Raw genomic sequence first — 13846 nt, forward strand, 5'->3', positions numbered from 1 at the left:
ACAAAACAATTGTCTAGATTTAAAAGGATGCTAATTTTGCACCTAGTTACATGTAGTCACTATTATTTTCAGACAATAAAATAAATATTGTTGAGATAGGAATCACAATATAGTATAGATATGAAAAGATTAAAACTAGAAAAAAAACCATTCAAATTTACTAAGCCAAAGGCTTTTGGCAAGTTACTGTTTCATTTTAAATATTTGTAAAGTATGTTGTTCTCTACCAAGAATATGCTGAGGAAGAGTAAGCTTTTTCACTACAAAGTTTTGGTCTATTCTGTACAACACATCATGACTCAGATAAAAAGTTGTTCTCTGTGAATAACCAATTACATTTTAGGCATACACACCCCTCACCAGGCAATAAGGTCTCTCTAGGAATAATATAGATTTTATCAAAAGAAGGAGGTTCCTTTTCTCCCTAATTTTAATCTTGATTAAGTAGTAAATTAAATTTTGTGCTGATGGTAAATGACTAAATGAAACTTTTTTTTTTAACCACAACTGCAATACTACCTGGGGAGAAAAAATGTTCACTTTTTCACAGAGCACCTCATCAGTTTTGAGCCACAAGACCTACATTTTGACTTGAGGTGCAGTTGACTTTGTATAGACATCTGGGCTTAGACCCTTCTGTTGTGATTGCAAGATGTGAACTACTGTCATACCATGCAACTGTTTTGTAATGTTGTAATGTGGTTCTTTATATTCAGCATTTGAACTCACTCCATCGTCACATTTCAGGGAGCCAAATAACTGTCAAGTTAAAAAAATGTTCAAACGCAACCAGTCTAAACTGGCTTCAAAAATATGGCCTAGAGGTTAAAGTTTCAATATTCTAATTTTAACTTGCCACGCTGTTGAACTGACAGCTAGTGCTAAGAAATTTAATACATTAATTTAATACTCATATATTATAACTCATATTACTCCTATATTATAACTCATATTACTCAGTTATAAATTTATAACTCAACTTGTTAATAAAGTTCATTAAAAAGTTCTAATAATTGTTCCCTTTATGATCATAAACAGTAAAATATTGCATCTTATTTGCCTATAACTACTTTTTAGATCTCTTTCATAAACCACAGCATATTCATTCTAAATAGTGAAGACCTATTGTCTCCTCTTGGATGCATCTTAATTGTCATTGAAAATGCCACAGGCATATTCCTGTTCATCCAAGTTTACATATGGAATCTGAGATACAGTGAAGTCTGAGGGATATGCTTTATATTTCTGCACTACTAAAATTTCACCCTTAAGAAAAATGACATGTTGACATTTTCAGGGCTGAAAGTGTCCTCATCAAGCAGAGAAAAACAAAGCACTGAATTTCTGTTAAAAGAAATTGACACATAACAGAATCAACCTCTATTCAAGTTTGAATAAGCTTTTTATTTATTGTTATGAAATTTTCCTAAATTAATTTCTGTAAAAGATAAAGTTTGCACAATTTGGATTTATTTTTTCCACAACATCTGAAACAGAAAATACATGGAAGTTGAAAATTGCGTATCATTGTATATCTGACATACATCCAGAATTATAAAACTGATATACATCTTAAGCCACTCAAACTTTGACATAAATTGGGCCTTTTTTCTTTTTTTTTCCATTTTTTAATTTCCTGTTGCATTTCATTGTTATTCATTCCTTCAAGGAAATGTCTTACATTTGATAAGATGACAAGATTTCAGCCTAGGAAATTGCTAGAAATTACCTTTATTCAAGATTTGCAATCTTAAAAATTCGACAGCAATCTAATTGATACCAGGCAGAGATATTGAGGGCACAGTAACGCTTAGGTCCTAGTGACATTTTTTACTTCTAGGCCTGACTACTTTGTATAAACAATGTATGCCTTACTAATAATTATGCTCTTGCAGAGGAGCTAACAGACTGATAAAAGGGGAACACCCAGCCTAGAAGGTGTGGAAAGCTGGATGACTGCCAAAGAAGCATAAAGTTAACAAAGATCTAGGGTAACTAGGAAAAAGGTGAAGGTGGCAGGTGAAGATCACACCCTCCGACTCAGTACAGAAACAAAAAGGCTGCACCCTCCCAGCTTGCGAGCATATGCAATTAAGTAAGAAGGAATATACCCCTAAGATAAGTGTGTAACACGATGAACCAATCAGCATGTAATAAGTAGTTTCTTTGTTTTTCTAAGAGTATATAGTCCTTGTGACCCCGTCAAGCAGTGTGCTAGCTTTGTGGAATTATCACCTAGCACCCATATCTGGGCAAATATGCAATAAAGACGCCACCTCCGCTCTGTGTGTATATTGGCGTACGGCACACCGGGCAAATGATCTCACTTTTGGGACAACATAATTGCAGCGAATCAAGGCTTCTTGAACTGTGAAACATAAATATTAATACTAACTTCAAATTTTATTAAAAAAAGACACTACTGCAAGAGAAGGCAGAAATAAATAAGATTTCTATTTATTAGACATTACCTTAAGAATGTGAATTTGTTCTAAGTTTATTAATTTGGGCAAAATACATTACTGCATCAAAACTACTTGTACTTTTACAGTAAGAATAACCAAGACAAGGAGATAATTGTATTACATCCAATAAAAATCATTTATATTTTAGCTAACTAAATTAAATAAAAGGATCACCACATGGCGTGATTTAGATCACATTTTAACTGATCTTCAAAGGCAAGGAAAAAAAATCCTTCCAAAGCAAACTTTGTATCAAAATGGAATTTTGTTGTTAGTATTTACTCAAATAAATAGACACTGCTTGTGTGAAATCACTTCTGCTTTTAGACCGAGATGTTGCAGGTCATCCTATACTTCAATGATATCAGAAAAAAACAAAAAAAATCACTCAGAAGACTAACCAGAACAAATTGCTGCCTGGTTTAAAAAGTAACAGACTCTGGACTAAGAGATATTTATACATTAAAATCAGAAAAAAAAAATAGCCTATTTACTTTGCAAATTCTCCATTTATCAACACGAATAGAACAAAGAAAAGAATAAGAATCTGCGCTATGTCGGTGGTCCTAACTCTGTAATTGATGTACATGATACAATGACCGTTACCATGTCCATAGAAAATGAAATAGCATACAACTTTATTCTTCTCAGTATCTAGTACTTTGAAAGGTTTTCTTGTACTCATAAAATTCTGGAACATTAAACTTTTTGATATAAAAATAATGTATAATTGGAGTTGTAAAAATATTTTTTTAGTTTAATTAATGGATGGATAGAAACATGGAAAAATACCACAAAATGATATCTAGCTTAAGAAAAGCCGTATGATTTCTCATTGAAAGATGAAGACTAGTATTTCTTAGCACTCCAGCTCCAGCAGTAACATATACTTTCAGCTTATAACAAAAAGACACCAAAAAAAAGAATGGGTGTGGTTTATTAAGGCTGACTGGCCAAGCAGCTGAAGGCCAGAAATATGGAGATCATGATCACTGAACTGTGACTTACAGTCATTGAATCCTTCATTATTCAGAACTGTTCTAACACCTAGAAATACACAACTATCACTTCTGTTGTCTCTGCTCAGGGCCTAAAAGTAAAAATTAAAAACAAACTTATTTCAGATACAAATTCCTAGCCAGGGTCTGTTATATAAGAGCTACCTCCGTGTTGCTAAAATCATCAGAAGTTAGGATGTAACTTTTTAGAGCTTCATAAAAGTTGTTTTATGAAGCCCTCCCTGTAGTCAGGGGAAGAAAAGCCTTTGCAGATCTGTCATACTGGGATGGGAAGGGGGATGGAAATTTCTGGAAAAAGACTGACTCATGCTCTACAAAACTAACTACAATAATCACCCAGATGTGTAGGAACCTCAGATTTCTGGAAAACAGGCACAGAGCATGTACGAATCAACTGCTCTGCTCATATGATATAAAGTTGATCTGCAAATACAGAACAAATCTGATGCCTCTGTGAATCAGACTTCCTACATATGAAATCAATCGTAGACTTACAGCTTTGGGAATTTGCCAAGAGAGACAGGAAGACATTTCTCAAGTTTTCTCACACAGACACAACACTGAGGAATATTGTTTTAGCAGTTAAATCTGAAATGACAATCTAGCTGATCAAAGCAACAGATCTACACCAACTTACCACCTCACCACAATTTCCTCGCAGTGCAGTCAATGACTGGAGGCTTAGAAGTGTAAGACTCTTCAAGATTTCCCTGAAAGAGAAAATAAAACACATCTTATTTGCCTTTCTACTGTAGCACTAATGAATTCTGAAGGGTTTAGGAAACAAAAAAAGTTAGTACACTGACAATAAATCATCTGCAAACTGTTATCATTGAAAGGCAGCAAAGCAAAGTGGAATTTGTAGAGTAACTCTAATGTAAAGCAATCTAGATCATAACTGGTCATATATTAACTGACGTGATTCAGATATTTCCTTATTAAAGTGTTCATGAAACAACAACTTTTCAAACTGTCTTAATTCTAAACACTGTCTTGCTATGTCATTGTGCTAGACCAATTCTTTTCCAATGTACTATTTTTAGTGCAAAAATGTGGTTTCATAACTGAACTTATGCTATTAGCTCCTGAAGTACACTAGAGGTATTACCAAAACCTGCATTATTTGCACCGGCAGTGTGTTAATCAGTAAATTACCATAACAGTTTTTGAAACCAGAACTGTAGCCTTGCCAATAGTAATGCTACCTGTTCACGTATCACAAATCAATGTTAATCTCCACTATATGATTGTCCATTCTAACACATTTACTTAGCTCTTCCTCACTAGAAGTCAGGCTTGTAGGGCTTCCATGAACTACCCAAGCCAAAACCGATGAGTGTCAAGTACACACTGAACACAGAAAACTTCTTGACAGCATATATTTGAGTGTCACTGTAGGAAGATACAATTAAAAAGTACCTTTCCATTCACTTGTGCATAACTTCTTATTTTGGTTTTGGATGAGTTTAATTATCCCCTAATTCCACACTGGTCTGAATTCATACCATTTGTAGCTTGGGAGGAAAAGATAATTGCTTTTGTGACAATAGCACTTCTATCATGCGAATATATTCCTCTCTAAAACGACTTTTTTGTTTGTTTCTTCTTATTATGATTCACACCTTCTTCCCTTTCTGCTTTTGTGGAATGCATTGGCCTGACCCTTGAGGCACACAGCCTATTTTGGCTGCCAAATCCTCTTAAGTTATTTCATCACATGCGATTAATCTACACAAATGATGGTCTTTTTTTTCTTCCGTAATAAAAGATTGCTTGCAGGTAAAAAAAAGACTACCACGAAATCCCAAACCCCAACAATTTTCTCTTTGTTTTATTAATCACGAAATTTCTACTTTCTGATGGGGCTTAGATTGGTATTTTCATGTTGTATTAGTTTATTGCTTCACCTGTGCTATTATCATAGGACTTCTTCTTTACAACATGACGGTTTTGCCCCTTCTCCCTTCTTGTTTTGCCACTCTAACTTGCCTATTCATCTTCTCAAGTATACATCTTTCCCTTCTTGAATTTTATGTACCTTATTACTTCTCATGCTCCCACCTTCCCACTGTCTTACATAAATATCCAATTGATCCATTTTTTCACTCTGCCCTCTTTCAGTGAATAACAGCTGGCTTAGCCTGACCAGGGACACTCTACTCTCCTTCCCATCCTTCTCGTACTACCCTCCACGGGCCTTAGAAACATCATGGAATACATGTTCCACTTAAAATACAATCATGAACATAACAGCAAAAGCAGCAGATTTTGGTCTTCATGCTGCTAGTCTGCAGGTCTTGTAGATTTAACCTGCCAGACTCCAGTCTTTGTTCTAAAAAAAATCCTCCCAATAATACAAATGGAACATATATTTTGACAGTAAGAATGAGGTACTAATGCAGATGCACAAAGACTGTCAGCTCTTGAGTCTTTTGAACCCCACTTACATACAATGGATATTCAGCATACTTTCTAAATGTGCATAGTGTCCACAGGGTTGTTAATTACTCACTATTGAAAAGTCAACCTTAAGCTAGGAGAAGCAATAATTAAAAAGAAACATTTTCTGTTACCCAAAAATACAACAAGCTTAAGCTTAACTGCCACGGCCAAGTATTTTGTATTCTCAGTAGAAGTACTTTCTGTCATTCTATTGAATATTATTGTTCTCTGCAATGCTTTTCATATTCAGTGATCGTCTCCTGCAAGTTAAAGAACAGTCCAGCCCAACAAGCAGGCAGTCAGACAAAAATACCACGGGGTCTGCATGGATGAACAAGGCACTCTCGGCAAATCTCAGACATAAAAAAGGAGCATATGAAAGGTGGAAACAGGGACAGGTAACCTTGGAGGCACAGAGAGACACTAAGCATGCAGAGATGTAAGTAGGAAAGTCAAAGCCCAGGAACAGAATCTTGTGAGGTATGTCAAAAGCAACAGCAAAGGTCTCTGTAAGTATATCAACAGGTAAAGGAAGACTAGGGAGAATGTAGACCCAATGCCGAATGTGCCAGGGGCCCTAGTGAAACAGGGCATGGAAAAGGTTGATATACTGAATGCCTTTTATGCCTTGGTCTTAACTAGTAAGATCACCCTTCAGGAATCCCAGAGACTGTGGGGGAAGTTTGGTGCTGCATGCCCATCAAGTCTTACCTCCATCCCTAGGAATGTGATGGAGCAGGTAGTACTGGAAGCCACTTCCAGGCAGTTGACCAACAAGAAAAACACCAGGAGCAGACAACATGGATTCACCAAGAGCAAGTCATGCTTGATCAATCTGATAACCTTCCATGGTGAAATGGCAGCTTGGTAGATGAGGCAAGAGTGATGCATAATGCCTGCCTAGACTTCTGTACAGCTTTGACGCTGTCCACTGTAACACCTTCACAGAGACAATGACGAAATATGAGCAGATAGTGAAGTTGATCAAGAACAGGCTAAATGGTGGAGTTCAGAGCATTTTGATAAGCAATGCAAAGTCTACTTGGAGGCCAGTAACTAGCTGTGTGCCCTGGGTGTCAATACTAGGTAATACCACATTTAATGCCTCCATTAATGATCTAGAGGATGGGGCAGTGTAGCCTCAGCAACTTTGCAGATGACACAGAACTGGGAGGAGTGTCTGATACAGCAGAGCTTTGTGCTGCTGTCCAAAATGACCTCGACAGGCTGGACAAATGGTCTGAGCAATCTCATGAAGTTTAACAAGTGAAAATGGAAAGCAGCTTTGCACAAATGGCCCTGGGGGTCCTTGTGGACACCAAGTTGAACATGAGCCAGAAATGTGTATTTGCCACAAAGAAGGCCAACATCTCCCTGGGCTGAAGTACAAATACTGTTAGTAGGTCAAGGGAAGTGATCCTTCCCTTTTATGCAGCACTGGTGAGGCCACATCTGAAGCACTGTCTGCACTTCTGGGATGCCCAGTACAAAAGAGGTATGGACATACTGGAGAAAAACAACAAAGTGCCATGAAGATATTGAAGCACTGGAGCATCTCTCCTGTGAGGAAAGGCTGAGAGACCTGGGCCTGTTCAAGGGGGAACACATCAATGTATATAAATGCCTCAAGGGATGGTGCAAAGAAGTTGTAGTCAGGCTCTTTTCCTTGGTTTCTAATGGCAGAACATGAGGCAACAGGAAGAAGCAAACACAGAAGTCTGTGTCTGAACATCACAAAACAGGTTTTTACTTGAGGGTGACTGAACACTGGAGCAATTTGTCCACAAATGGCTGTGGAATCTCCATCACTGGGAATATTAAAAAGCCATCTGGACATAGAATGCACTGCGCGTGCAACACAAAGAAAGTTGTTGAAAATAGGCAGGTAGAAAACTTTTTATTTTTTTTCTAAAAATCATAGCTGTGTTCAGACTCCATGACATTAAAGGAAATAATGAAGTTGTAGCAAAGCTTATTGGTTCCTCAGATTCTTTCTTTATGAGGTAAAGCACAGCTAAGATATACTGAAAAAAAATGCTACTTCCTGAAATAGCAAATAGTTCAAGGAAATGCCAAAGAAGTGCAAATGGAATGGCTTTAAAATGGTCTTTTTCTGCTGGATTTTAATTTCAGAATGATTGTGGATTTAGACATTTATTACCTCCATGTACCCAAGCATGTAAAGACATAAAAATCTCATCAGCAAGATTCCTGAATATTCATAGAAGGTACAATACAGCCTTAATCCAAACCCTGCTGAAATCAACAGGAATCTTTCAAAGATCTGATTAGGCTTTGCCCTGGCCTTCCAGACTAACAACTTCATGAAGCACGTGAATGAAGACCCAGAGTATCACTATAGACTAAGAATTCTCAACTGTATATAAGCTAATCACAACTTAATGAAACAAAAAATATTTTCTTCACATGTCAGGGTTTTAAAATCTGGTTCCTCCCCTTTCCCAACAGCAAAATAAAATATGAGGTATTTTGGTCAAACTAAATCTGGATTTTCAGTGGAAAATCTCACCCAGATCTATTAAAAAACAGAAAGAAAATGATATTACACAGAAATATGATATGTTGCAATTTTAGAATTACTAGAACACTGTAAGGGAATATGGGCTGGAAACCCTCTGACCATGTAAACACCTTTTGCAAAGTGAGCTTTAGAAAAGAATAAAAGACCTCTTTTCTATCTCTTAAGGTCTAAGGAAGTGAAAGTGGCAAGGTAGGAATACTCATCTGCCTACAAGTCACTTTTCCAGCTACTGGTCAAAGATCACATTTGCTAGCAATTATGAATTTCTCTCTTTCATGTAGCCTCAGATTAAATAAAAACAAATCCAAATTCATGTATTTTCTATTTTCTTCTTTAAGGTTTGTGATTTTATATGTGTGTATGGAATTACAATAATGTAATAATCACAAAATAACTAGTTATTATAAATAGAGTGTTTTGTGTTTGATTTCATAACTGGGTCTCTGAAATGTGCATCAGACTTTGGGTGATGAGCACTAAGGCTAAGAAGTTATTATTTGACATCTTCTGTAAGAAATCTGCTATATTTCCATGCATGGTAAACCATGCTTATACATGCGTTTTTTTAAGTACTGTTCAACAGGCTGCATTTTGATCCCAACAGCCTGGGCATTCTGAATTCCTTCCCTTTTCCATGTCTCTGAACAAATAGAAGAGGGTGTCATCCTGAACTGACAAACATTTATCCCACCCCACTTCCCACTCACGTTATGTGCTTTCTGTAAAGAAACAAGTACAAGATGTTAAAGTACTTGAATGTGTCCAGAGGAGGGAAACACAGGTGGTGGAAGGGCTGGAAGGCATGTACTGTGCAGAGCAGCAAAGGAATTTGGGCTTGTCTAGTTTGGAGAAACGGAGGCTGACCGGTGACCTCATTGCTCTCTGCAGCTTCCTGAGGAGGGGTTGTGGAGAGGGAGGTGCTGATCTCCCTGCTATGCTGTGACAAGATGTGTGGGGATGGCTCAAAGCCATGTCAGAGGAGGTTCAGATTTGTCATTAGGAAGCATTTCTTTACTAAGAGGACGTTCAAACACTGGAACAGGCTTCCTAGAGAGGTGGTTGATGCCCCAAGCCTGCCAGTATTTCAGTAGCATTTGGACAATGCCCTTAATAATATGCTTTAACTTTTGGTCATTCCTGAAGTGATCAGGCAATTGGACTAGATCATTGTAGGTCCTCTCCCACTGGAACTATTCTTTTCTACAGGAAGAACAGCAGGATTTATGTGTTGGCCATTTTCCTCACAGGCCATAATTATCATCTGCATTTGAGTAAATCTGAAAAGCAATAGCCCTTTATCCCTGTGCAGCCAAGTTCTGGGCCTTCCATCAGCCCTTATCACCCTGCCCAGTTCTACAGTGGCTCTGTCACAGCAGGCAGAACATGGGCAGTGGCCACGTCACAGTGGGGCTGGTAACACTCCTGGCCTAGGAAGGTCATAAAAAGGCCTGCGTGGTGAGCCAGTCTAGGCTGGAGGTGAACTCATGGATGAGCAAAGGCTGGGGTGAGAGAACAGGGAGAGCGGCAGGAAAGAGGACAGCAGGGCAACAGGCAAGGAGGTGGGGGCTGCCGGTGCAACACAGAGTGGCTGGTCCTCCTTTCCTAGTAGGGCCAGTGGCCCCGAAGAAGTCCCAACTGGACCACTGTACACTCCTGTCTTCAGCCACTCAGCCAGAAAGATTTGCAGCTTTCTGGAAGGACATCAACATGAAGATAAGGACTCAAAATAACATCTGGCTGGTACTATTTTCAAGCTATCAGCTCCTGACACCAACCCCAGCTTTGTAGCAGGCATATCACAGCAGTAGGTTGGCTGTGGCCCATGCCACCGTGTGGCTGGTAACACGGCCAGCCCAGGACAGGTGTCTCCTGGTTTTCAGGGAGACCTGGGACTGACAGCCTTGGCCTGAGGCTGGGAAAGCCCTCTGCAGGGGTTGCCTATGGTGACCAAGGGTGGCTGCTCCCTTATTTGTTGACACTGTCCTGTTTTTCACAGCCTCAGGCCCAGACAGGCACACAAATAAAACTCCCATCCCTTCCTTGCTCAGCCATTCAGCAAGGGATTTCTGCATCTTTCTACAAAGCCACTGACTTTAGGAAAGTACAGACAGCCCCAGTCTGCACCACATCATGGTCTCACAGGCAGCTGGAAGCTACCCACCAACATGGACAAGGGAGTCTCTATGACACCCACCTTCTCTGTCTGAAACTTACCTTGAAACCAAGTTTCTGATTTATGAACCCATTGTCTGGTTCTTCTGGTTTGTGTGGGTTTTTCTGGGAAATCTTTTGGGGCTTTTCCTTATGCAACAAGAGCCAGGATTTATTACAGCCGGCAGTATGCATGTATCTAAGGTAAATGGTGTCCCAATGCCTACCTGCCTCACTTACATGCTGCCACCTGAGATCCTTTTTCCTCCCAATCTTAAACCTAACTTGCTTAATTCATTGATTCTTCAATCTGATATCAGCAGATAAACAGAGACAGTTTCATCTTCATGAACTTTACAGCCTTTTATAGGCATCTAACTATTACCCAAGAGATAACATAAATACTTCAAAATGTGCTATAATCTGAACATCAAACTGCAAGCAGGGTAAAAATACAATATATCCATAGTATTGAATAACTGTAAATTCTTTCTGCACTGTCACTTAAAATGTATGCCCTTTAATTCTGTTCTTACAGTAAATAGTATTGAGCATAAGTATTGATTAACCACAGTTTGTTTTTTTTTCTTACAAGTTGGATACTTTTTTCCAATGCACTACTATTTAAAAAAATGAATAAGATTATAATTCTAAGACACATGCTTCATTATGCTAACTTTCTCTAAAAGTAGGAAAAACTAACACTCTGGTGTTTCTATATGTTATATGAATACGATTATTCCTTCCCTGGAACTATAAAAACTTTATGTAAAACTTTTGAGCTTGATAACATTCACCTATTATTATATAGCATTGTGATAAAAAGTTTATCCACTTTTGAGCTTGATAACATTCACCTATTATTATATAGTGTCATGATAAAACATTTTATCCACTTTTATTTTACACAGGAATAACAGGCATATGGCCTGCTTTTCCTTATGTTGTAACCAAATGAAATACTATCAATATACATTTGGCGATTCATTTCCAAAATTTGATTTTTTAAAAAAAAACTGTGACATGATTTTTTTCTCAACAAATAATTAATTTTCATTTTATATTTTAAAAGATACCTTTGCATAAAATTTAAGTTTAAAGTTGCAAATTTCTATTTTGCTTTCAGTACAAAAAATAAATTTCTATATGGAGACACATTTTCTACATTTTCTGTATGAAGACAATTTCTTGTCAAAACTGTATTGTCTTGAATCACTCTCTAACAGCACGTGTCGGATTTCCCACTACTTCTGATTTGAAAAATTTACAGTCATCAGAAATTACAGTGTTAGATATGGATTACAAATAAGAAGCCAAGTACTTCTAAGTATCAGGAGGATGAAGTTCTGAGCCTTCTCAGGATAGGAAGAATGGAGTTAAAAGCAGTTAATTTTCAAATAATGTTTTTTTGTTTGGAGGTTTTTTTATTAGTAAGTCTAAAGGCAAAGCAATAGACTCAGTGACAAAGACTTTCAATGTATTTGTTGCAGTGTGATTATCTTTAAGAATGTGAAACCTCTTGAAAAAAAATTATTACATGTTCCAAGGCTGACGCCAGCTTTATTCTCTGGTACTCAATAGCTCGCAATTTCATAGTAGTGATAAGTGTTTTATAAGTCTAGATGGAACCAGGAGAGATACATTTCTGATATTAGGTAGCTAGATTACAATACATTGCAATACAAACCCAAACAAAACAAAACCCCACTCTGTAAGCCCATCATGAAAGCTACAGACATTGCATATTGAAACTTTCCCATCTCCTTTCTTATTGCAAGATTTTAAGAAACAACCAAAATATTTCAGATTCTTTATTACTATTCGAGACTGAAAAAGTAAACTAGAAAGATCTCAACTTCAGCTCTGAAAGGTGCCATATATTTCTGAAATGCTGATTCTCTGTGCTGCTGCCTCTCACCTCCTGAGGAAGAACCCTTGATTATGAATGGGTATCTGAGTTTGCAGCCTTTCTTCTCCTTGTTAAAAGCGAAGAAATGTAAAGTAGTGTGAACTGCAAGGGAAGCATATTAGTGTGTTTGGAGCATTTATTTAAAATGATCTTGCAATGCCTTCAAATGTGGTGAAACGAGGTTGTGTACGACAATGGACTGAATAAACCATTTGAAGTCAGGAGTGTTTCAATATAAGCTTTATTTCCATAGTCACAGTGGAAGCAGAATGAATAGAAATATGCAAATAATAAGGGATATATGTTAACAGTGCTGGAGGCTAAACGACACAATTCAAATGACTGCCTTGAACCCACATTTTTTTACAATTTAACATTGCTCTGTGTGTGGCAGAGATTTCTTAAGCTGACATTATACATTGGCTAACATTTCCTTTATGTATATATAGCATTAATTATTTTTTTTTTACTTAAACTGCTCAATTAATCATCACATCCTAGGAATGATGGTTAAAAAATATGAAGTCATAAAATATGTCCTGAAAAACTGGTGCGCTACCCATTGCCCTTTTTTATAAACACATGCAAGTATAAGATTCTTTGTGAATTAATCCACTTTTTTGTCAGTACCTTTTATTATTCTAATCTGTCTATTTTAGCTGTTTGTATTGAGTTTGCTTGCTCCAAGTGTATGGGCTTTTATCAGTCGAAAATTATTAACCTGTTCAACTCACCACCGCTGAAAGTCTTTTTTCTTGTTCAGTATAATTTGCTTTTCTGTTAATATTGCTATTTTTTACTCAAGTATTCTTAAAAAAAGCAGTATTTCCAACCAAAGGAAGTAAAACTAATGCCTAAAATATATTCTAAATATTCTATTTACTAAGCATAAATATAGCCCATGTTAAATAGATTAATTTATCATAATTTTCTTGAAGAGGAATAAACAGATTCTGTGTACATTTAAAAGAAAGAAGGAAAAAAAAAGAGAGAGAAGAGTTATAGAGCTGGGTCCCAAAAAGGGAAATCAGAAGAAAAAAAATTAAGATGACTCATTGCAAAGTCACAGTAGTGGGACAGAAGTTTGTCACGACTTTTTCCTGTACGTGGGGGCATGCATGCCTTTCACACCCCCACCTCCCACCACTCCGCACACTGTTTTATTCTACCTACATTTCCATGGCTCTTTTCCATTCTTACTCCATTTCTTTTAATAATTTCACTGTTAGGGCTCATTTAATTCTCATCTCAGTATGATTAAATATATCAGTATATCAGCATAGCTATGAGTTTAAATCACAGATAATAAACCCTCAAA

At 37.2% G+C, this 13846-nt stretch overlaps 1 protein-coding gene across 35 annotated transcripts in view; it reads right to left on the reverse strand.

Moving 5' to 3' along the window:
• The window catches only part of PTPRD (protein tyrosine phosphatase receptor type D), a 1391241-nt gene that overhangs the window by 1091847 nt on the left and 285548 nt on the right, over positions 1-13846 (reverse strand). For all 35 annotated transcript variants that reach the window (XM_075446987.1, XM_075446992.1, XM_075447021.1 and 32 more), the window contains one exon: positions 4122-4194. The gene's annotated coding sequence lies outside the window, so the exon portion shown is untranslated. The remainder of the gene's footprint in view (positions 1-4121; positions 4195-13846) is intronic.

The sequence above is a fragment of the Opisthocomus hoazin genome, chromosome Z, assembly GCF_030867145.1.
Source record: "Opisthocomus hoazin isolate bOpiHoa1 chromosome Z, bOpiHoa1.hap1, whole genome shotgun sequence".
NCBI lineage: Eukaryota > Metazoa > Chordata > Aves > Opisthocomiformes > Opisthocomidae > Opisthocomus > Opisthocomus hoazin.